Source organism: Balaenoptera musculus, chromosome 11 (assembly GCF_009873245.2).
Source record: "Balaenoptera musculus isolate JJ_BM4_2016_0621 chromosome 11, mBalMus1.pri.v3, whole genome shotgun sequence".
Lineage (NCBI taxonomy): Eukaryota > Metazoa > Chordata > Mammalia > Artiodactyla > Balaenopteridae > Balaenoptera > Balaenoptera musculus.
The window spans coordinates 52,949,229-52,974,264 of NC_045795.1; the positions used below are offsets into that span (position 1 = coordinate 52,949,229).

The 25,036-nt window shown below is 38.9% G+C and overlaps 1 long non-coding RNA gene across 2 annotated transcripts in view; it reads right to left on the reverse strand.

Annotated features, from left to right (window-relative positions):
- Positions 1-482: 482 nt before the first annotated feature.
- Positions 483-25,036, reverse strand: part of LOC118904513 — an 86,782-nt gene continuing 62,228 nt past the window's right edge. Inside the window, exons 3-4 of one of the 2 annotated variants that reach the window (XR_005022006.1) lie at positions 2,804-3,179; positions 483-1,139 (exon numbers count right to left, since the gene is read on the reverse strand). This is a non-coding gene — a long non-coding RNA (uncharacterized LOC118904513). The remainder of the gene's footprint in view (positions 1,140-2,803; positions 3,180-25,036) is intronic. The other variant, XR_005022007.1, reaches the window with a different exon arrangement.

The following is a 25,036-nucleotide window of genomic DNA, read 5'->3' on the forward strand; positions in this document are numbered from 1 at the left end:
TAAAATGTTTTATATATTAGACAGTGCAGGTCTATTGAAAATAGCACCAATTTAGAATTAGAAAACTCAAGTTCTGATATTACTAGCTGTGTAAACTTAAGTTATCTGTTAACTTCTCTGAGCTCCAGTGTTTCTGTCGAAATAAAGGAAATTAGGGGGAATTCCCTGGTTGCCCAGTGGTTAGGACTCGGTGCTTTCATTGCCAGGGCTCGGGTTCAATCCCTGGTCAGGGAACTAAGATCCTGCAAGCCACGTGCTGCAGTCATAAATAAATAAATAAAGGAAATCAGTAATGACTGTAGGCAGAGAGGCTCCTACGTAAGTCTCACATATGTCTTGTTGGGTATGCCAAGAAAGCAAGGCCCTAACTGTTACCTACCAGGGTTCTTGGCCTTCCTTAATCAACAGAAATTGATAAGAGGCCATACAAGAAATCAGGCAAGGCTTTATTGGGGCCCCTGCTGCAGCAGGGGGGAGCAAAAACAAGTAACAGGTGCCCTTGCTCACTCCCCCAGGGGGGCAAGCAGGTTCCTTATATGGGGTGAGGGTAGGGGTATGTCATGGGTTGGGCTGGAGGGTTGGCTTAGGTGGTCTGCCCACCCCTTTGGTGGTGTTGTGTGCAGGGGGCATGTGCAGTACCCTGCTTTCTCTCCCGACACACTGTTTTTGCTCCTGGCTCTTCAGAAGTAGCAGTTGGGTTTTTTGGTCTTTTTGTATCTTATTGTCTGTAATTTGCCCCAGTTGCACATGGGCACAGTTATTTTTAGTCCCTCACAGTTTCTCTTTATTTTGTTGCTCAAGGAGACATTTGTCCAGGTGCAAGCACTGCAGTAAGGGGTCCCAGGTCCCAGGTCCCAGGTACCAGCTTGTCTCGTGGCCTCTCTTTACCTGGTATGTTTTCAGTGAGCAACCTTGAGGGATGAAATAATGTCTCCCTCCAAGACAAAAAACAGGTTTACTTAGTGCTTGCTCTAAAATGGATGATTCTCCAGCTTCTGTTTCTCTCCTGTAACACAACCCCAGGAAATTTGGGAGGCAAAGGGGAACCGTTGCACACATGAAGCTTACACTGCGTATTTTGCCATGAGTAGAAAAGGCCTTTCTCTCTGATCCAGAAGTCTTGGGTCTTCTGTTAGCATCTATGAAACAGCAAAAGGCCAAGTTATTAGCTTGTAAGTAAGGTAAAATCAAATGCCATCACCCACCGCAAAGACTTTTTTTTCATTTTTTGGTAAAAATCAAATGAAATCCATTGAGAAGTGGATATGAAAAGATATGAAAAAGAATATATATATATGTATAACTGAATCACTTTGCTGTATGGCAGAAATTAACACAACATTGTAAATCAACTATACTTCAGTAAAATTTTTTTAAAAAAAGATTCCATCAATGTAGTAAATATTTGAAATACAATATTAGGTGGCATACAATTAACCCCTAGACAAATGAAACACAAGTATTAAGGAAGTCCAGCTAAAAAGATCAGACAAAACTTCACAGGTTGCTCTGGAAATTAATGATTGAAATAGACCTACCTGTCCCAGCATATTTGTTGTAAAATTATTTTTATGAGTAATATTTTCTCATAAATTTCCAATATAAGAAAGTCAAAACTGGATTCCCAATGAGCAGAATGCTTTGTTGAAGAAAGGGCTAAGAGTTAAAATGGGGATCAGTTTCAAGATGAATTGAGAGTTACAGAGTTTCCATCACCCTGCCTATTAGGAAGGCTCTACCCAACTGTACCACCAATGGCTTCAATTCTCCTAACTTCCCACTATGACCCTGGGGTACAGAAGGACTTATTTATGTAATACTTCAAATGGGAAATACTTTAGTTTTCCTACAATTTTTAAGAATTGAGTTAAGTTCTCTAAGGGATAACTCAAAACCAGAAGGAACTTAAATCCTTCTTGGAAGAAGAATTTAACTCCAAACTTTCAACTCCAAAAATATATATGTTACCATGGTAAATGTGGGAATAGTCATAAATGGGTATGGTCCAAGGTGGGAAATATTATTCTCACATGGCAGATTTAAGAGACACTTTTTAGGTAGGAGAAATGAGGTGAGTGGGGCGTATGGATGTGATTTCAGCAAGGAGAAGCAGAGAAGGGATCCCAGGGGCAAGAAGGAATCTGGATGTTGAGGCAGGAAATGCCAGGCTGAGCTCAGCAATCATGGCCAGGCCAGTTTGGCTGGCTCCTGGACCTATATGGAGGAGTTCTTGTCAGAATTTGTAAGCCCTAAAAAAGTTTTGTCACAATACATTCAATAAGGAAAATAAACAATATCCCACTTTTTCATGGCAGCCAATCTTATTTTCATAAAAGCCTGGAAAAATGTAAAATTTTATGTGTAATGAATGATAGGAAATTTTGCTGGTTTGATATTATCAGGGTGTCCAGTGATGTTTTCCCGTCCAATATATCAAAGGTGAGTTAGACTGTGGTAAGAAAGCCCTGAAAATATCGCTGGGAGACATTGCATTAATGTGAGATTTCTTGCCCAGTCCACAAGGATGCACCCAGCCAGTATTTTCAAAAACAATTTTCCCACCTTATGACTGTTTTTAATTTTGTGATAAAAAAAAAAAGAAAACAAGAAAAAAATCTACTAACTCCCATAAAATCATCCCTGCTCAGTTGCTTCTGACTGGATATTTTTTATAAGTGGCACTTTTTCATTTCATTTAGCAGTGAGCTTTCTAAGAAAAAAGCACCAAAAAGTTGTATTCTGAAAACTCTGGTTTTCTGCCTGATTGTGTTTACTAGTTATTAATTACTGAGTAACAAATTACCTCAACTTAATGGCTGAAAACAACAATATATATTCATATCTCACAGATTCTGGTGGCCAGGAATTTGAGAGCAGCTTAGCTGGCTGTCTTTGCTCAGGCTCTTTCAGGAAGCTGCATTTAAGACGTCAGCCAGGGCTGCTGTCATCTGAAGGCTTGACAGGGTTGGAGGATCTCCCTTCGAGGTGGCTCATGCCCATAGTTGTGGTCAGGAGCCTCAGCTCCTCACCGCATTAATTTCTCCATAGGGCTGCTTGATTGTCTTCATGACATGGCAGCAGACTTTTTCCAAAGTCAGAGATCCAAGACCACGGAGAAAGTGACAATGTCTTTTATGGCCTCATCTCAGAAGTCACACGCCATCATTTCTCCAAGAGTCCTATTATTTACAGAGATGTGGGAGGGGACAATACTAGGTCATGAAAACTGAAGGCAAGAATGGGGATTATTCTGGAAGCTGATACCACACTATCTTTAACTGTAACACTTTTAAAATATTGATAATTGTATTTTCAAATGGGAACAGGAATCAATAGTGAAAAGGAGTAAGTTTTAATAGTAAGTTTGAAAAAAAAAATAGTAAGTTTGAAACAGTGAGAACAGGAGAAATTCAGAAAAACCTGGAATTATTCAAGTTACTGACAGCTCACAACTACCCAAATTTCCCTGTGCTTATTTTGACAGTGATGTATTCCAATCATCATTTTAACAAGCCAAAGTCCATCTAAAATGTAGACAGATATAATCAGATGTTTAATACAAATTTCTATTATTGTGGATGCGTGAATGAGACTAAAGGTTTGTATCTGGTTTTTGAGAAAACTGAGTAATAATTGCCTGGAACCATTATATTTGAAGTGACTTTTAAAAATCAAATTTGCAAACTTTTTTTAACCATAAAGAAAGAAGCCCTGACTACAGCATTATAATAAAATTCGCACATCAATTAAAAATTTCATAAAGCTCCCAGACTGACTTTTTAATTACCTTGGAAACTGATGTTTATTTAAAAAATATGAAAAATTGGTGACATGGGCTTCCCTGGTGGCGCAGTGGTTGAGAGTCTGCCTGCCAATGCAGGGTACACGGGTTCGAGCCCTGGTCTGGGAAGATCCCACATGCCGCGGAGCAACTAGGCCCGTGAGCCACAATTACTGAGCCTGCGCATCTGGAGCCTGTGCTCCGCAACAAGAGAGGCCGCGATGGTGAGAGGCCCGCGCACCGCGATGAAGAGTGGCCCCACTTGCCGCAACTGGAGAAAGCCCTCGCACAGAAACGAAGACCCAACACAGCCATAAATAAATAAATAAATTAATTAATTAATTAATTAAAAAAAAAAATTGGTGACATGCTACATGGTAGATATTTCCAAATCTGTTTAGGTCAAAAGAGGTTGCCAATCTGGAAAATGTGTTCTTATAAAAATAGCACAGTTAATAAACACATCTGAGTATGATTATTTTAAAAGTCATATGTAATCCAGTTCTTTTCCTTATAGTTGAATGAATGCACGGTTGTTATTGATTAGGAAATTGTTTATTATATTTGTAATGGTGATGTCTGTGAAGATGTGTGTTGGTAAAATAACTGATGAAAATATTTTCAACCAAATACCACACAGCATTTTCTGGAAATAAAAGTATGGGAATATGCAGAGATGAAGCCAAAAATATTATGGACGGACTCCAGAAGTGGTAACCACATCAAGTCTCCTGCTACAAGAACACGTTTTTGCAAATAATCTGTTTTTGTATTTTTTCAAGGGCTAGTAAAGAAGTAAATGTTGCTTTAAAAAAATTAGTGGTTTGATCATTTCTTCTTTTGAATAAAATTTATAATGAACATGTTGAATTTTGAAAGCTTTCTTTACTATGCAGATGCACACTGGCTTAGTCAGGAGTAGCAGCTGGTCAAAGTTTTCTAACTTAATATTGAATTGTTATTTTTGTTTATAAAAAAAGAAAGAAAGAAAATGCCATGACAAAGAGTAAAACTTGGATTAAATGAATGAATTCTTTATAAGTGCACCTTATCAATAAAAGTGGCTCACGAAGATGAATAATTTGCATTTTAAAAGCTAAACTCTCAGGGGCTTCCCTGGTGGCGCAGTGGTTGAGAATCTGCCTGCCAATGCAGGGAACGCGAGTTCGAGCCCTGGTCTGGGAAGATCCCTTATGCTGCGGAGCAACTGGGCCCGTGAGCCACAATTACTGAGCTTGCGCGTCTGGAGCCTGTGCTCTGCAACAAGAGAGGCCACGATAGTGAGAGGCCCGCGCACCACGATGAAGAGTGGCCCCCGCTTGCCACAACTAGAGAAAGCCCTCACACAGAAACGAAGACCCAACACAGCCATAAAAAATAAATAAATAAAAAAGCTAAACTCTCAAATGACAATTACAAAGTAAAGCTAATATTTTCACTGCATGTGACAAGACTACTGGAGCAAAAATAAAGTCTGAGTTAGGAGAGTTCATGGTGGAACTATGAGTTGTTTGACACTTCTGGTTCATTTACATTAGATTTTTTATATTTATTTATTTATTTACTTACTTTTAATTTTTTTTTTTTTTTTTTGCCACGCCCCACTGGCATGTGGGATCTTGGTTCTCCGGCCAGGGATCAAACCCGCACCCCTTGCAGTGGAAGCATGACGTCTTAACCACTGGACCACCAGGGAAGTCCCTACGTTAGATTTTAAAGATTGGCAGTGAACTAAAAATCATCAGTCAGCGTTCTTCAGTGACTGAAAAAAAGTCTTTTGACAAGTAAATATCTTAAGACAGCGGTCCCCAACCTTTTTGGCACCAGGGACCAGTTACGTGGAAGACAATCTTTCCATGGACAAGGCGGCGGTGGTTGGGGGAGGAGTGTTCAGGCGGTAATGCAAGCGATGGGGAGCCGCAGATGAAGCTTCGCTCTTGCCTGCCGCTCACCTGCTGTGCCGCCCGGTTTCTAACAGGTCGTGGACTGCACCTGTCTGCAGCCCGGGGGTTGGGGACCCCTGTCTTAAGAGAATAAGGGAGCTGGAATGATCAGAAATGAGTTCCATCTGCCCATACACCAAAGCAATTCAACCCTGTGGTGCACTGTGGTAGGTAGCTATACATTTGTTCTGCCTAACACCCTTTCCCATCCACCTTTGGGTTGCAACCACCTTTCTTTTGGGTGATGGGGAAGAGGGACCAACTGTTTTTGTTTGCCCTGACTCAGTTTTAGCACTTACAGTTCTGTGTATGGGAAACTTTATAGTGCTGGGAAAACAGGAAGCATTGGTGTATGAGATGTGGAGTGGTGACAGGCTCCTTTCTTCCCAGATGTAGGTGTGGCACTTGATCAAGGTGTGATCACTTACTGCATCCTACCCACGTGGTCACAGTGATTGAATGAGAGATGGATTTGAGCAAAGCTGGTCCGTCTCTGCTAGAGGTAACAGGGAAAATGAACACTTTTCAATTTGTACAGTTCACCATGACCACCATTTTGATTGCCATGTGGAAAGATCCTTCCCTAGAAGTGGAGAGCGTGATCATTTGACCCCTGGAAACAGCCACAGATGAAGCCAGCTGCAACCCTGGACTTTAAACTTACTAAACTATAAGTTCCCTTCTTGGCTTCAGCTGCTTTGAGTTGATTTTCTTTTTTTTTTTTTCAGTTTTTCTCTCCTTTTTTTTTTTTTTTTAACATCTTTACTGGAGTATAATTGCTTTACAATGTTGTGTTAGTTTCTGCTGTATAACAAAGTGAATCAGCTATACGTATACATATATCCCCATGTCTCCTCCCTCTTGTGTCTCCCTCCCACCCTCCCTATCCCACCCTTCTAGGTGGTCACAAAGCACCAAGCTGATCTCCCTGTGCTATGCAGCTGCTTCCCACTAGCCATCTCTTTTACATTTGGTAGTGTATATATGTCAGTGCTACTCTCTCACTTCGTCCCAACTTACCCTTCCCTCTCTCCGTATCCTCAAGTCCTCTGTCTGTGTCTTTATTCCTGTCCTGCCCCTAGGTTCATCAGAACCATTTTTTTTTTTAAGATTTCATATATATGTGTTAGCATACGGTATTTGTTTTTCTCTTTCTGACTTACCTTCACTCTGTATAACAGACTCTAGGCCCATCCACCTCACTACAAATAACTCAATTTCGTTTCTTTTTATGGCTGAGTAATATTCCATTGTATATATGTGCCACATCTTCTTCATTCATCTGTCGATGGACACTTAGGTTGCTTCCATGTCCTGGCTATTGTAAATAGTGCTGCAATGAACATTGTGGTACATGACTCTTTTTGAATTATGGTTTTCTCAGGGTATATGCCCAGTAGTGAGATTGCTGGGTCATATGGTAGTTCTATTTTTAGTTTTTTAAGGAAACTCCATACTGTTCTCCATTGTGGCTGTATCAATTTACTTTCCCACAAACAGTGAAAGAGGGTTCCCTTTTCTCCACACCCTCTCCAGCATTTATTGTTTGTAGAATTTTTATGATGGCCATTCTGACTGGTGTGAGGTGATACCTCATTGTAGATTTGATTTGCATTTCTCTAATGATTAGTGATGTTGAGCATCTTTTCATGTGTTTGTTGGCAATCTGTATCTCTTCTTCAGAGAAATTTCTATTTAGGTCTTCTGCCCATTTTTGGATTGGGTTGTTTTTTTTTTTGATATTGAGCTGCATGAGCTGCTTGTATATTTTGGAAATTAATCCTCTGTCAGTTGCTTCATTTGCAAATATTTTCTCCCATTTGGAGGGTTGTCTTTTTGTCTTGTTTATGGTTTCCTTTGCTGTGCAAAAGCTTTGAAGTTTCATTCGGTCCGATTTGTTTATTTTTGTTTTTATTTCCATTTCTCTAGGAGGTGGGTCAAAACGGATCTTGCTGTGATGCAAGTCATACAGTGTTCTGCCAATGTTTTCCTCTAAGATTTTTATAGTGTCTGGTCTTACATTTAGGTCTTTAATCCATTTTGAGTTTATTTTTGTGTATGGTGTTAGGGAGTGTTCTAATTTCATTCTTTTATATGTAGCTGTCCAGTTTTCCCAGCACCACATATTGAAGAGACTGTCTTTTCTCCATTGTATACTCTTGCCTCCTTTATCAAAGATAAGGTGACCATATCACCTTATCTTTGCATGTATGGGTTTATCTCTGGACTTTCTATCCTGTTCCATTGATCTATAGTTCTCTTTTTGTGCCAGTACCATACTGTCTTGATTACTGTAGCTTTGTAGTATAGTCTGAAGTCAAGCAGCCTGATTCCTCCAGCTCCACTGTTCTTTCTCAAGATTGCTTTGGCTATTCGGGGTCTTTTGTGTTTCCATACAAATTGTGAAATTTTTTGTTCTAGTTCTGTGAAAAATGCCTTTGGTAGTTTGATACGGATTGCATTGAATCTGTAGGCTGCTTTGGGTAGTATAGTCATTTTCACAGTGTTGATTCTTCCAATCCATGAACATGGTATATCTCTCCATCTGTTTGTATCATCTTTAATTTCTTTCATCAGTGTCTTATAGTTTTCTGCATACAGGTCTTTTGTCCCCTTAGGTAGGTCTATTCCTAGGTATTTTATTCTTTTTGTTACAGTGGTAAATGGGAGGGTTTCCTTAATTTCCCTTTCACATTTTTCATCATTAGTGTATAGGAATGCAAGAGATTTCTGTGTATTAATTTTGTATCCTGCTACTCTACCAAATTCATTGATTAGCTCTAGTAGTTTTCTGGTAGCATCTTTAGGATTCTCTATGTATAGTACCATGTCATCTGCAAACAGTGACAGTTTTACTTCTTTTCCGATTTGGATTCCTTTCATTTCTTTTTCTTCTCTGATTGCTGTGGCTAAAACTTCCAAAACTATGTTGAATAATAGTGGTGAGAGTGGGCACCCTTGTCTTGTTCCTGATCTCAGATGAAATGGTTTCAGTTTTCCACCATTGAGAACGATGTTGGCTGTGGGTTTGTCATATGTGGCCTTTATCATGTTGAGATAGGTTCCCTCTATGCCTACTTTCTGGAGAGTTCTTATCATAAATGGGTGTTGAATTTTGTCAAAGCTTTTTCTCCATCTATTGAGATGATCATATGGTTTTTCTCCTTTAATTTGTTAATATGGTGTATCACATTGATTGATTTGTGTATATTGAAGAATCCTTGTATTCCTGGGATAAACCCCCCTTGATCATGGTGTATGATCCTTTTAATGTGCTGTTGGATTCTGTGTGCTAGTATTTTGTTGAGGATTTTTGCATCTTGTTCAACAGTGATATTGGCCTATAGTTTTCTTTTTTTGTGACATCTTTCTCTGTTTTGGTATCAAGGTGATGGTGGCCTCATAGAATGAGTTTGGGAGTGTTCCTCCCTCTGCTATATTTTGGAAGAGTTTGAGGATAGGTGTTAACTCTTCTCTAAATGTTTGATAGAGTTCGCCTGTGAAGTCATCTGGTCTTGGGCTTTTGTTTGTTGGAAGATTTCTAATCACAGTTTCAATTTCAGTGTTTGTGATTGGTCTGTTCATATTTTCTATTTCTTCCTGGTTCAGTCTCTGAAGGTTGTGCTTTTCTAAGAATTTGTCCATTTCTTCCAGGTTGTCCCTCTTATTGGCATATAGCTGCTTGTAGTAATTTCTCATGATCCTTTGTATTTTTGCAGTGTCAGTTGTTACTTCCCCTTTTTCATTTCTAATTCTGTCGATTTGAGTCTTCTCCCTTTTTTTCTTGATAAGTCTGGCTAATGGTTTATCAATTTTGTTTATCTCCTCAAAGAACCAGCTTTTAGTTTTATTGATCTTTGTTATTGTTTTCTTTGTTTCTATTTCATTTATTTCTGGTCTGATCTTTATGATTTCTTTCCTTCTGCTAACTTTGGGTTTTGTTTGTTCTTCTTTCTCTAGTTCCTTTAGGTGTAAGGTTAGATTGTTTTTTTGAGATTTTTATTGTTCCTTGAGGTAAGCTTGTATTGCTATAAACTTCCCTCTTAGAACTGCTTTTGCTGCATCCCATAGGTTTTGGGTCATTGTGTTTTCATTGTCATTTGTTTCTAGGTATTTTTTAATTTCCTCTTTGATTTCTTCAGTGAGCTCTTGGTTATTTAGTAGCATATTGTTTCACCTCCATGTGTTTGTATTTTTTACAGTTTTTCCTCCTGTAATTGATATCTAGTCTCATAGCAGAAAAGGGTACAATTTTTGATGAATTGCTGGACTTGGTCTGATGCTGTAGGGAGCTCTGGAGCATAAATTATACCTTGAGTTCCTGCAGTCTTGAGGCTAGGGAGCTGGGCTTGGTTCACTAGTCAGTGGTTGGCTACCAGCCACCTTGGGGAATGGGCATTCCCAGGCACCTCTAACCTTCCAATTGGAGGTGGCTCCACTAGCGCAGGGGCAATCCTTTGAAGAAGGTTGCTGATGTAACCTGAGGAGATTCTGAGGGGTTCTGAGCAGGGTAGCTATGTGTTCCCCGAACCTGGGAACAAACACAGTCTTTTAGGGCATCTTTGATTCACTTTGAACAAGATGTTCCTGTTAATCTTCGTTTTTTTTAGTTTGTTGATTTTTTTCTTTTCTGGTCCCTTTGCTAATCTATAGCCTACCTCTTTGTGTTTGTTTATACAAAACAATAAAAAAAAATTTTTTTAATATTCTTAAACAAAACCAAATACCAGATAGTCTAAAGATTTATATCTAAAAAAGGAAACTATAAACGTCCTGGACGAAGGCTCAGAGCTGCTTTGGGAAGCAGGGGCTTGAGAAGGTCGCATTGCTCTACAGAGGAAATGGAAAGAATTTGTTTTTTATGTTTTCTTTTTTCTTCTGAGAGGGCAAACGCAGAGGAGAGAGGAGTGAGTACAGAAACAACACATGTAGCCAAAAGACTCCTGAGAACCAGAGTGTCTGACGTTTGATTTTTAAGATGCTTGCGTGGCTCCCTAAACAGTCATTGTAGACAGCTACATACTCCGAACCTTGGGTAAATAGGAGCTGCTTTTGGTACAAAAACTAAGGAATGGATTGAAAAGTAGAGATGAAGGAACAGCCCCAAGTTGCACAATGGAGAACAAGCGTTCAGGGGCGGTAGCTAGCACCAGCTGGGCTGTGAGACGGGAACTCCGCAGGGATTTCACAGCGGCCTTGACAGAGGCACTGGGTTTCGTTTTCCCCAAGGCATGGAATATGACCAAGCCAATCTTCTCTAGATCCTTCTGATAACTGAACTGCACTGAGGAAGCTAAAAGCACTTCAAAGTACATTTATAAGGTGGTTTTATAAAATAATATACAATCATAATATGGGAGAAGTAAATTGGGTGAAAGCACAAAATAAAAAATTGGGTGAAAGCACAAAGGCAGAACCAGAACCCAAGAAGTTCCCAGTCCAGGCTTCTGTTATATATTTTTCTTCCCAGCAGCAGTTTGCAATGGCATGAGCAGTGTTACTGATTGCACCTGGTGCTTCTCTGAAAACCTTAACAGTGAAACAGGGAGTCTCAAAAATGGGTTCCTTTAAATCCCCTCTGTGTCATACCTGCCTGAAAAGCAGGAGACTTGGGGAATAAGAGAAATATATAGTCACCATAACAAATTTCATGTTTTGTCCAAAGCAGTAAAATGAGTGTGTACCCTACCAGGGGGCTATGGTGACAACCAGCTCTTAAGAGTGAATAGCTATGCAGAGGTAGGTTGGGGCTGGGGGCGGGGGCATTGATGCATGAAGTGATCCCTGCAAGGGTGATGAGAGAGTTGGAAAATGAGACGTGGAAGGAAAGAAAGCCCAGAAAGGGGACATTAATGAGTAAGTTACTACAGGGAGTAACCAGAGCTCAGTTCCTCTGGGGACTGTGCAGAATACTTAGAATTGTCTCACAGAGAGAAAAGGAAGTTGGGGTGTTTATTGACCAATTCCTGAACCTCTTTGGTTGAAGGTTGTTCTTGGGGTCTTAACTCCACAGCATGTCCTCATTGCCAGGGAAAACCATCAGGGAGAGAAATTCAGGACCTAAACTTATAGAACTGTCTGTAAGCAGGGACAGTGAGAGTTTTGAATGTCCTTTCCCTGGCTTATTTATTAGTTATGCGACTTTTATTATCTGTGCTTCAATTTATTCACCTATAGAAGCATGGTGATAATAATCAAAACTTATAGTGTTTTCATGAGAATTAAATGACAAAAGACATGTATGTGAAATGCTTAGAAAATTCCCAGGAGCCAATTTAATAATACGATTATCATGTTAACTCTGCCATGTTCGTTAACTAATTTGTTAAATGAATTATAGCTACCTCTCATTCTTTGGAAAGATGATAATTTATTTGGCATTAGTTGTCTTTTTTTTTTAAAGCAATCTAATGGTTTTTTCTTAACAGATTCTCAGCTTCATTCAATTCTAAATTTTATAATGTTCATAATGAATAGTTATAAAGGTTGTTATCCATGAAGCAGATGACATACAAAGGAATTTCTATACAGCTTGAGCTGCAGATCAGGTTTTATATACAGTCAGGTTTTTATTTTTATGTTTTGGTTTATTTTCTGATGTTATCTCTGCTAAAGGAAATGACCAAAACTCTGCTCCAGATCACCAGGACTGGCATCATGTTTCGGGTGTCACTGTCAGCTACTGCTAGATATTATGATCAAGGGTGAACCCTGAAATTGTAGCAATTTCTAACTATTTCCATTTCCAGCCTTCCGCAAAGTCAATGAACATATACCCAAAACTGGAAAGGAAGATATTTCAACTTGGAAAACAGAAAAAAAATGGATTCCTAGGACTTCCCTGGTGGTCCAGTGGCTAAGACTCTACGTTCCCAGCGCAGGGGGCCCGGGTTTGAACCCTGTTCAGAGAACTAGATCCCACATGCCGCAACTAAAGATCCTGCAAGAGACAACGAAGATCCCCCGTATGGCAACTAAGACCCGGCGCAGCCAAATAAATAAACATTAAAAAAAAAAAAAAAAAAGAAGAAGAAAGAAAAAGATGGATTCCTGGGAATTCCCTGGCGGTCCAGTGGTTAGGACTCGAAGCTTTCACAGCCAGGGCCCAGGTTTTATCCCTGGTCACGGGGAATTAAGATCCTGCAAGCCAAAAAAAGAAAAGGATTCCTAATCTACTTTTTGGTTGCTTTTTGCCTTGGATTTCTTCATGTTCAGGTATAATGTTTGGATGTGGTTTATAAATGTGCCCCATGATATGCCATCTATTTATGTCTGTGATGTGCACAGAAAGTCATCCATTGCTGAGAAAGGACTGAATGCTCAGAGACTGATCTCAGTTTGATCTTCCTGAGAAATTGCATCCTCAATATTAAAGATTGTAATACATTGGCTGTGTGAAAGCCTAGTGAAGAGAGTAAATGTATCCCTGAGGTGTGCCACTCGAGCAAGCCACTTGAAAGTTGGCATTAAAAATGGCATACAGAAATGTGTTCAGGTGATCCTTCATTAAAAAGACCAATGTGAACACTTCTCCCCTCAACAGTAAAGATGCTTCAGTAGGGAAACTCAGTTATATTTGCTGCTTTTTTTTCCTCTTATTTTTTGGCAGCACCATGCAACTTAAAGGATCTTGGTTCCCCGACCAGGGATCGAACCCGTGGCCCCCGGCAGTGAGAGTACTGAGTCCTAACCACTGGACAACTAGGAAATTCCCTTTTTTTTCCTTTTAAATGAACAATTTGTAGAGCAGTTTTAGATTCACAGCAAAATTGAGTAGAAGGTATAGAGATTTCCCATATACCCCGGGCCTCCACATACACACAGGCTTGCCTACTATCAACATCCCCCACCAGAGCTGTACATTTGTTACCATCCATGATCTACATTGACACCTCATTATCACCGTAGTTTATGCTGGGGTTTACTCTTGGTGCTGAACATTCTGTGGGTTTGGACAAATGTATAATGATATGTATCCACCATTATAGTATGGTACAGAAGCTTCACTGCCCTAAAAATCCTGTGTGCTCTATCATCCCTCCCTTGCCTCAACCCCTGGCAACCACTGATCTTTTTACTGTCTCCATTGTTTTTGGGAATCATACAGTATGTAGCCTTTTCAAACTGGCTTCTTTCTTGTGGTAATACACATTTAAGTTTCCTCCATGTCTTTTCATGGCTTTATAGCTCATTTCTTTTTAGTGCTGAACACTGTCCATTGTCCAGATGTACCATAGTTTATTATTCATTCACCTACTGAAAGACATCTTGGTTGTTTCCAAGTTTGGACAATTATGAATAAAGCTGCTATAAAGATCTGTGTGCAGGTTTTTGTGTAGACATAAGTTTTCAGTTCATTTGGGTAAATACCAAGTAGTACAATGGCTGGATCATATGGTAAGGATGTATTCAGTTTCAAAAGAAACCGTCAGACTGTCTTCCAAAGTGTCTGTACCATTTTGCATTCCCATTAGCAATGAATGATAATTCCTGTTGCTCCACATCCTCGCTAACGTTTGGTGTTGTCAGTGTTTTGGGTTTTAGGTGTGTAGTATTATCTCACAGTTGTTTTAATTTGCATTTCCCTAATGACATACAATGTGGAGCATCTTTTTATACCTTTATTTGCCATCTCTGAGGTATCTGGTGAGCTTTCTATTCAAATCTTTTGCTCATTTTAAAGTCAGGTTGTTTTCTTATTGTTGAGTTTTAAGAATTTGTATATTTTGGATAACAGTCCTTTATCAGACATGTGTTTTGCAAGTATTTTCTCCCAGTCTGTGGCTTGTCTTCTTATTCTCTTGACAGTTTCTTCCACAGAGCAGAAGTTTTTAATTTTAATGAGGCCCAATTTATCAATTATTTCTTTCATAGATTGTGCCTTTGGTGTTGCTTCTAAAAATGTTATCACCATGCTCAAGGTCATCCAGATTTTCTCCTTGGTTACCTTCTAGGAGTTTTATAGTTTTACATTTATTTCTATGATCCATTTTGATTTATTTTTTTGTGATGGTCCTAAGTTCTGTGCCTGGTTTTTTTTTTTTTTTTTTTGCATATGGACACCCAGTTGCTTGTCATCATTTGTTGAAAAAGATTATCTTTTCTCCATTGTATTGTCTTTGCTCTTTTGTCAAAGATCAGCTGACTATATTTATGTGGGTCTATTTCTGGGCTCTCTATTCCATTCCATTGATCTATTGATCCACTGATCTATTCTTTCATAGTGTCAGTCCTCTGACTTTGTTCTTTTCCTTTAATATTTTGTTGGCCATTTTGAGTCTTTTGCTTCTCCATATAAACTTTATTTTTTTTAACATCTTTATTGGAGTATAATTGCTTTACAATGGTGTGTTAGTTTCTGCTGTATAACAAAATGAATCAGCTATACATATACATATATCTCCATATCTCCTCCTTCTTGCGTCTCCCTCCCACCCTCCCTATCTCACCCCTCTAGGTGGACACAAAGAACCGAGCTGATCTCTCTGTGCTACGCGGCTGCTTCCTGCTAGCTATCTATTTTACATTTGTTAGTGTATATATGTCTATGCCACTCTCTCACTTCGTCCCAGCTTACTCTCCCTCGTCCCGTGTCCTCAAGTCCATTCTCTACGTCTGCGATTTTATTCCTGTCCTGCCCCTAAGTTCTTCAGAACCTTTTTTTTTTTTTTTTTAGATTCCATATATATGTGTTAGCATACAGTATTTCTTTTTCTCTTTCTGACTTACTTCACTCTGTATGACAGTCTCTAGGTCCATCCACCTCACTACAAATAACTCAATTTCATTTCTTTTTATGGCTGAGTGATATTCTATTGTATATATGTGCCGCATCTTCTTTATCCATTCATCTGTTGATGGACACTTAGGTTGCTTCCATGTCCTGGCTATTGTAAATAGAGCTGCAATGAACATTGTGGTACATTACTCTTTTTGAATTACGGTTTTCTCAGGGTATATGCCCTACAGTGGGATTGCTGTGTCGTATGGCAGTTCTATTTTTAGTTTTTTGAGAAACCTCCATACTGTTCTCCATAGTGGCTGTATCAATTTACAGTCCCACCAACAGTGCAAGAGGGTTCCCTTTTCTCCACACCCTCTCCAGCATTTATTATTTGTAGAATTTTTATGATGGCCATTCTGACTGGTGTGAGGTGATACCTCATGGTAGTTTTGATTTGCATTTCTCTAATGATTAGTGATGTTGAGCATCCTTTCATGTGTTTGTTGGCAGTCTGTATATCTTCTTTGGAGAAATGTTTGTTTAGGTCTTCTGTCCGTTTTTGGATTGGGTTGTTTGTTTTTTTGATATTGAGCTGCATGAGCTGCTTGTATATTTTGGAGATTAATCCTTTGTCAGTTGCTTCATTTGCAAATATTTTCTCCCATTCTGAAGGTTGTCTTCATATGAACTTTAGAATCAGTTTGTTGATATCTACAATATAATTTGCTGGGATTTTTATTGAGATTGTGTTGAATCTACAGATTAAGTTGGGCTGAACTAACGTCTTGACAATATTGAATCTTCCTATTGATGAACATGGAATATCTCTACATTTGTTTAGTTCTTTTTTGGATTCTTTTATCAGAGTTTTGTAGTTTTCCTCATATAGATCTTGTTGCTGATCTTTTTAAAGCACATATATGAAAACATATACATACTAGCTGCAATTTTATCATATTTAAATTTTTTCCAGCTATTCCTTTATTTTTATGACTATATTTATATTATACAGTAAAACACAACCAAGCTATTGGCCAGTTTCAGAAAGTTTCCAATAAACATCAATTAAGTGGTGAAAAATAGCTGCAAATGATAACAACTTTTGATCAATCAGTATTGGAAGAATCATGGAAGAAAGAGTTCTTTGGATATTGTTCATCCCCAATAAGAATATAGCTCAATGACCAGCACAAATTATACTAACATTGATACTTAAAGCTAGTCACAATTTTGAATCTCTTTTGTGAAGCTAGCATATTAGGTAAAATAATTTTTTTAAGTGTCAAGGTCAAGAAGCACAAAAATACAAAGAAGCGTTGTTGAACTGTTCCGAATTAAAGGAGACTAAAGAGACATGACAATTAAATGCAATGCATGATCCTGGATTGGACCCTGGACTGCGGGAAAAACAGCTATAAAGGTCAATATTGGGACAATGCATGAATTTTAATATGGATTAGATGATAGTATTGCATCAATGTTTCACTTCCTGATTTTGATCATTGTACTGTGCCTCTATAGGAGGATGTCCTAGTACTTTGGAAATAGACACTGAAATATTTAGAAGCGGAGGGCATGATGTTTTCAAATTTTCTTTCCTTTTTTTAAAACTATAGTCACCATGCTGTACATGTATACGTATAAAAACGTACACATACATTTTTATATAGAGGGAGATAATGAGAAAGTTAATACAGGAAAGTGTAAACAAACTGGGTAAAGAATATATGAACAATCTTTGTACTCATCTTGAAACTTTTCTGTAAGTTAGAAATCATAACAAAACTAAAAGTCACCAAACCAAGAAAAAGCTTTAAGTCCAAAAAGTTTAAAAATCATGTATTTGACATATTTTCCTGACTTCATTCTAATAATTCAGACTTTTTTCAGCCCATTCAATAAACTATTTGGCCTAAGGATGTAAACATAAGGGAAAAACAGTTTAAAATACTACATAATGTTCTCTTAATACATGGCTGCTAGATAGAAAATATAAAATTGAAGAGAAAGAAAGACTTCATCTTAGATTCTTATAATCTTTTGTTTCACTATTCGTGAAGTTAACTCTGTTGGAAAGATGATAGTGTATGTAAGTAGATTTTTTTCTTCAATGAAAGAGACGTGGGAGAAGATGATATGTCTCTGTCTTCATGAGAAATGAGAAGTGTTTAGAGGTAAAGGGGCGTTATCATCAGCAACTTACTCTCAAATGGTTCAGAAAATGACAAATGAAAGAGAGGGAGGCTAATAAAGTAAAAGTGGCTTAAGGTTAACAAATGGTAGATTGAGATGAAGAGTGTATGGGAGTTCTTTGTATCACTTTCTCTCTCTCTCTCTCTTTTTTTTTTTTTTTTTGGCTGCAACTTTTCTGTAAGTTTGAAATTATTATGAAATCCAAGATTACAGAAAAAGTCCCCGAACATGTATTATGAGTTATCAGATGGTCCTCCTCACAGCCCTTCCTCTCTAGTGCCAGAACAAATTCCAGATCACACGATCTGCTTTCTGAGGCAGCTGTCCACATGGGCATATGTCTGGGTCCACCCCAGTTGGCAATGCATATTTCTGCAGCCTGCCTCTCAAGCCCTCTGACTACCTGCCAGTGAGCCTGACTCAGGCTAGGACGTCACTACCCTGAGAAACTCAGTTGGGACTGGTCAGACTGGCTAGGGTCTTCTGGCCGTATATACTGTTAGGCAGGCGAGTAGCACCAACAGGTCCATTAAAAAATATATGCGGTTTAGTTGAAGCTCTGAAAACAAAACAAAACAAAACCTAGTTTGCTTCAAAAACAGGAGACTAGACTGAGGTTTTCTGTTTACTGGTAGATCCTGAGCAGCTGAGCCCGCTGATTCTTGCAACGGATGCCTGCAGCCTGGCTGGCAAGGACCACTGTGGCCTCTTCCCCAAACCCCGGTCTCTGTGATTACAGTTTTTATTTACATGATTTCCTTCGGTATAAAATCAAGGTCGGGGAGCACATTCTTCCCCACAAAGCAGTGTGTGGACTGACATTCAGTCTGACCTTTTTATTTGCATGTCCTTTCTTGCTTCCTATACAGCTGGTATGTCACCCTTACTGATATGAAAGAACATTTTCCAGACTCTCAATATTATTATCAATATTAGGTAACATTAATTAGAAGGGGAATTTATTTTATTGGATTTAGGATATTTAGTATATCACAAATGGGATAGCTAAGAAGTATGTAACTTGTAGTTAACAGAGGATTTGAAAGGAAGACATACATTCATACGGTGATGTATGCTTAGTGAACATTTTTTTGTGAATAATTTAGTGAAAAAAATAATGCATTGAATCAGTAGAATTAGATAAATATGTTTTGATCAGCATGATACTTAAGGGCACAGGCACTGATAATGAGGGAGAGGCAGTTGAGTTTCTGCACTCTTTCAGTCAAAAAGTGAAGTGAGACAAGAGCTGAGATTGTACCAAGGGGAACGGAGGTCTTGACTGAGAACAGATTGCATAACCTTATGAGTGCACAGGAAGCACCTCTGCCTATGCTAATTACATTATAACGAGCAAAACCAAGTGAAAATAACATAAGTTGTATACAAGAGCCAATGGGACACTTGTAAGGACTATTGGGCATAACATTTAGAAGGAGTTTCAGGAAAAGATAAAGCAATTAAATCACCTGGGGGAAAGGCATAGATTTTATTTAATTTATTTTTTAAACTGTATTTCATCAGTCTTATCTAAGTCATATAGAGAAAAGAAATTCTTTCCAGTAAGCCTGTTTTCCAGAATGCAAAAGCATGTGTGTGTGTCGGGCGGCATGGGTGCGGGTGGGAGTGATTTTCCTAACTCTCCCTGTTTCCCAGGAGCTCAGGTAAAGTTAAAAATTGGCGGTGTCTTTGGGGCAATTTCATCCACTCTGTGAGCCCCCTTTACTTTATCCTCAAAATGAGACCTTGGAGACTTTTAGGCGAGGAATTCTAATGACCCTAGGACACTCAGGAGCACAGAAATAGCTCAGAAGCTCCAGTTCTGGGAGCAGGTAAGAAACCGGAGAGCAGGGCAAGGAGCTGGGAAATCAACAAAGGGAGGGGAGTTACTATTAAAGTTTCCTGAGTACTCCTTACTACTAAAGTACGAATTGCAGAGCCTTTTAGAGACACTTGGCTTCCTGGGGAATCAGAAAGGCCCTCGTTTTCAGGGAGAACTACGGTTCCTCTGTGGGCACAGATTTTAGGTAAAAGGGATACACTGTACCTGTGAGTTCCTAGCACATTATTGACCAGGGGATTTTTGCAGAAACTAATGCCTGTGGCCGGCGATTTGTTATGTAAGTGAATATTGAAACACCCACGTTTGAGTAAATATCAACAACCTTTTTTGCACTTAATGTGTTTATTTGAAACTTTGCACATGTCTTACTAAAGCATTCTAATATTTCGTTAGAGTGTGATAGGCAGTATAGCAGTCACCTCTAGGCAGGGGAACAGAACATCTATTACAAATATACTGTGTTTCACTTCGCTTTCCCCTGGAAGAGCAGACTCTACACTTTCTGGCAGCATTTTTTTTTTTAGTCCTGTGGGTATTATTTCCTCCAGAATATGTTCTTTTATTTTACCTGATAGTCGACAAGGTGGATCTTTGCTGGGGGCTCTTTTAGAAATGCCACAAAAAGGACCAGGTGCGGGACTACCACTGCATTCACCAGAATGGTCAGTTACCCATTCTCTAGCTACTGCCAACAAAAATTGTTTGTAAGTCATTTTATTCTGTGCATTAAGGCTACAATAAATTTTAAACACATTGAATAAATTGCAATAGAAGCCCACTTTCTTACACCATTTTCGAGTTTTCCGGAGGATATTGAAGTTTGTCAGATATTGATCGGATCAACCAACTTCTTTCATATATTTATTATACTCTAATATACAAGTGGTCTTAGTTATCTGATGGCCAGTCCTCCTGTCTTCCTTTCCTGCAGATGCTATGGAGGCGTCATGAGTAGTTGTCACTGTGTGGACTAGCCTCTTGTCTTTCCATATAAGAAGAATCACTTCTCCCTTCCATAAGAATGTCATTTCTGAGAATTCCCTGGTGGCACAGTGGTTAAGAATCTGCCTGCCAATGCACGGGACACAGGTTCGAGCCCTGGCCTGGGAAGATCCCACATGCCGCGGAGCAACTAAGCCCGTGAGCCACAACTACTGAGCCTGTGCTCTAGAGCCCGTGAGCCACAACTACTGAGCCTGCGTGCTGCAACTCCTGAAGCCCGTGTGCCTAGAGCCTGTGCATCAAGAGAAGCCACCACAATGAGAAGCCCGCGCACCGCAACGAAAAGTAACCCCCACTCGTCGCAACTAGAGAAAGCCCACGCACAGCAACAAAGACACAACGCAGCCAAAAAACAAAAGAACGTCATTTCTCCCCTCTGTAGATTTTTAGATTTCTCCTTTAATTTGTTTGGTAGACCACGATTCTCTTTTATAGTCCCACAAACTCTGGTTTTATTTTTCAACAGTGTTTCAGATGTGGACACACTGTTGTAATAGTTGTCTTGGTAAATATGGTGCCATGAACCAAGAAAAGGTTGTAGGACTGATGATATTGTTTCTTGCATTTTCTTTCCTTCACCCATGTAAATCTCAAGGTTGCATATATATCCAGTTTCACTTTTGCTAACCATCCTGACCAAAATTCCATATTTTGTAAGTTTTCTGGGATTATAGGTTTTGAATCTGAGTCATCCTCTCCACTTTATTTATCATTGCCTCTTCAAGTGATAGCTCTTGTTTGAGTATACAGATCGATTGAAATTTTGGTAGAAAATAATCCAAAAGAGGTTTAACTTTTAAAATTCTGTCTGCAGGAAGTGGAGTTTCCGAGTTATCGTTAAAGTGAAGAAATGTCATTACTTGTTCGAAACCTCTTCTCGTCATAATCTGCGGAAAGATAGGTGTTTCAAGTAAGGGATCAGTCAACCAATATTCTTTCCAGTGTGACTTTCTTATTTGTCTCATCAAAATTATTAATCCATTGGTTATAAAATTCCACACGACTTGGGTGTACAAATATTCAACATTCTCCACTGAATTTAACCTCATCTCAAGCTATTAAAAAAAATTCTCCTAAAAAAAATTATTAATCCAAGAAACTTCATGTCACTATTGGTTACATCAGTCCATTTTAAAGCCTTATCTTACTTTTTGTATGATTTTTCATTCTGTTGGTGATACAAGTTTGTTTGAGAAGCAACCAACTCGAAAAAGTCGTTACCAAAAATTAATTCTGTTATTTCACTAACACTTTGCGGGTTATTACATTCAATAGTTACACCTGACACACCTGTAAAGTCTTCTAATTTTCATGAAATGTCTTCAATCCATTCTTCTGTAGAAGCAAAGGAGCATTCTCCAGCACCGTGAGTTTCATTTTCAGTTTCCATATCAGAATCAATCACTAAGGTTTTTTGTCTTTTTGCTTGGTCTAATATTCACAACGTCCGAATCAGAACTATATTCTGAAGAACTATCATCTTCTGAGACACTAGTATATATGTCGCTCTGACAGTCAGAGAAAGTATCTGCATAAAATTCACCAAAAAATTCTTCACTCAAAATTTCGCGGTGGGCTTCCCTGGTGGCGCAGTGGTTGAGAATCTGCCTGCCAACGCAGGGTACACGGGTTCGAGCCCGGTCTGGGAAGATCCCACATGCCGCGAAGCGACTGGGCCCGTGAGCCACAATTACTGAGCCTGTGCGTCTGGACCCTGTGCTCCGCAACAAGAGAGGCCGCGATAGTGAGAGGCCCGCGCACCGCGATGAAGAGTGGCCCCCGCTTGCCGCAACTAGAGAAAGCCCTCGCACAGAAACGAAGACCCAACACAGCCATAAATAAAAATAAATAAATAAATAAATAAATAAATAAAATATTAAAAAAAAAAATTTCGCGGTGCTTCATTTTTGAAAATTTTACAGTAATAAACTTGCGTTTACAATATACACAAGGTTGGAACAAAAACCTAACAGACCAAAATGTGAATGGTAATGACAATCATAAGTTGTCTAATGAACGCTTGATCAATGTTAAGCTCTAACAACTTCGCAGGGTGATGTTAATTATATCACTCTAAAAATGTATTGATACATCTCTGGTCAATAACGTGCGGGTAACAAAAGCCGTATTAATTACGTCTCCGGTCAGTAATGTGCAAGGTATCCGGCCACTGCACATACCTATCATTTCTCCCACCGGCATAGCTACAACCTGTGAAAATCAACCAAGGATCTCTGGATCCACATGGCCTTGCCTGTCTTGCTTCCCAGTGCTACTGCATGGAAAACACCTGGAAATGGAGACACCAAGCTCTCTCTTCTCACAGCTTTTAAGGATTGCTTTTGTTATGCATGTGAGAGGAGCCAGCCACTCCTCCCTGCTCCAGAGGAGGATGGAGATGAAGGTGAGATGCGTCAAACTTAAAACACAAAATGTTCTCCTGGAATGTGGGTTTGAGATGATAAACAGAACAAGAAGTCATTGAGCACTTTTCCCTTATATATGCCAAGAGCTGACTCCTGCTCTGCATAAATAGTTTTGACCAAATAAAGAGCTAAATATCTGTGAGAATGCATACATTATGGCCATTTATTTTCTATGTACCACAGTGTCATTTAATAAATAAACGTTGCCAATAGTTCATTTTGCTAGCTCTCCAAGCCTAATGTTTGTCATTTGTTGGGTGGATAGCCAAGATTTTTGATGATAATTTAATTTACTCCTATTTTGTTACTCAGAATGAAACTTTGAATGATGTTTTTCTAGTTTTGGTCTCTTCCCCTGTGTTTGTAACAAGATCTATTAGCTACATTGTTCTGAAATTAGATAGTCGTGGTGACACCTCTGCAAATATACCCCAAACCACTGAATTGTACACTTTAAGTGGGTGCCTTTTATGGTATGTAAATTATATCTCAATAAAACTGTTGTTTCCAAAAAAAGTGCCAACTTTTTGTTTAATATTGCAGTTAAAGAACAGAGAGAGACTTGCTTATGAAACATAGCTCACGTGGGTAAAGGAATTATTATCCCTGCCAATCTTTACTGCCCTAAAGACAGGTTTTATACGGCGTTGGAGAAACCATCTTCTTTGAAGCAGGTGTCTTACGGAGAAGGAAATCTCCCTTTCCCAAAAAAGGTGGGGGATCAGATCTTGCTTGGACATCTCACAAGCAGAAGACTGAGACTATTTAAGAAAAGGACTGAAACCAATGCGGTAGTGCCTGAATGTTGTACATTATGGTTTTTTTTATAGAGCAGTAGTTCCCAAACTTCACAGCACATTGGAATCACCCAGGGAGTTTTAACAATATGAATGTCTGGGTCTCACTTCAAGAGATTCTGATTTACTTGGCCTGAGGTATGGCTGGGGTTTGGAATTTTAAAAGCTTCACTAGTGATTCTAATGTGCAGACAAGGTTGAGACGCACTACCGTGGAGAAAAAGGAGTGGCAGAATATCTGACTAGTTTATTAGTCCCTTGGTGCTCTGAAATTTCCACTTACTGCTCACTTTTAAAAGCTTAAATTTATGCCTAGCCCAGATGAGTGATGTTCGCAAGGGCCTAGAACAGCTAAGTTATTCTTAGTGGCTGTGTTTAGGTTACTATTTTCATTACTAATTGTAAGCTTCCAGGAACCATATCTCAATGATTGATATAATAGATGACTTGGGGATATAGAACACACAACAGAGAGCATCAAAGCTCTTAAGTTTAACAAAAGTAAAAAACCACACAGAAAGAACTCAAAACACCATGGCTGAGATAAACTAATCTGGTTAATTGAACTTTAGCTAAAATGAATTGTCCTTTAAGAACTATCTAAAAGCTATCTTTGGGAATTCCCTGGTGGTCCAGTGGTTAGGACTCTGCGCTTTCACTGCTGAGGGCTTGGGTTCCATCATTGGTCGGGGAACTAAGATCCCATAGCTGTGAGGAGAGGCCAATAAAGAAAAAAATACATAAAAAAAAATAAATAAAAGCCATCTTAAAGACTGTTAATGATTTTGAAGAACCAGCTTTCTGAGAAAGTCACAGTTAATCCTTTATCTTAAAATTATGAATAATGTGACATTACTTTTCCTCATAAACCTCAAAGTGCTTGAGAATCACAGACCAGTGCTCTTGGTATCTCAACTTCAGAAACACTTGCAGTGGTTCATTGTTTCCATCAACAGTGAATTATACCTAACACCACACCTGTAGTGCCTGTATGTCTCCTTTGACTTTTTAAAATTTGATTTTTAAAAACCAAACTTTTCCATGTAAAATGTGCATAGTTCTGTATACATATTATAGTACAATAAAAATTTTAAAAAATTATACCGATAAGTAATGTAAAAAGTCAAATAGGTCAGTAAACCTGACAGCAAGAAGCAGCAATCAGCTACCTCCTACCCCCTTTTCCTATTCTTGCTTTCCACTTCCCAGGAGTAACCTCTTACTTAGCTGGTTTTTTAGTATTTATTGCCATATTTCTAATTACCAGTTTATGAGGTTATTTCTTTGTTTTTCAAAACTAAACATTAGCTACCATCTTTTCAAAATG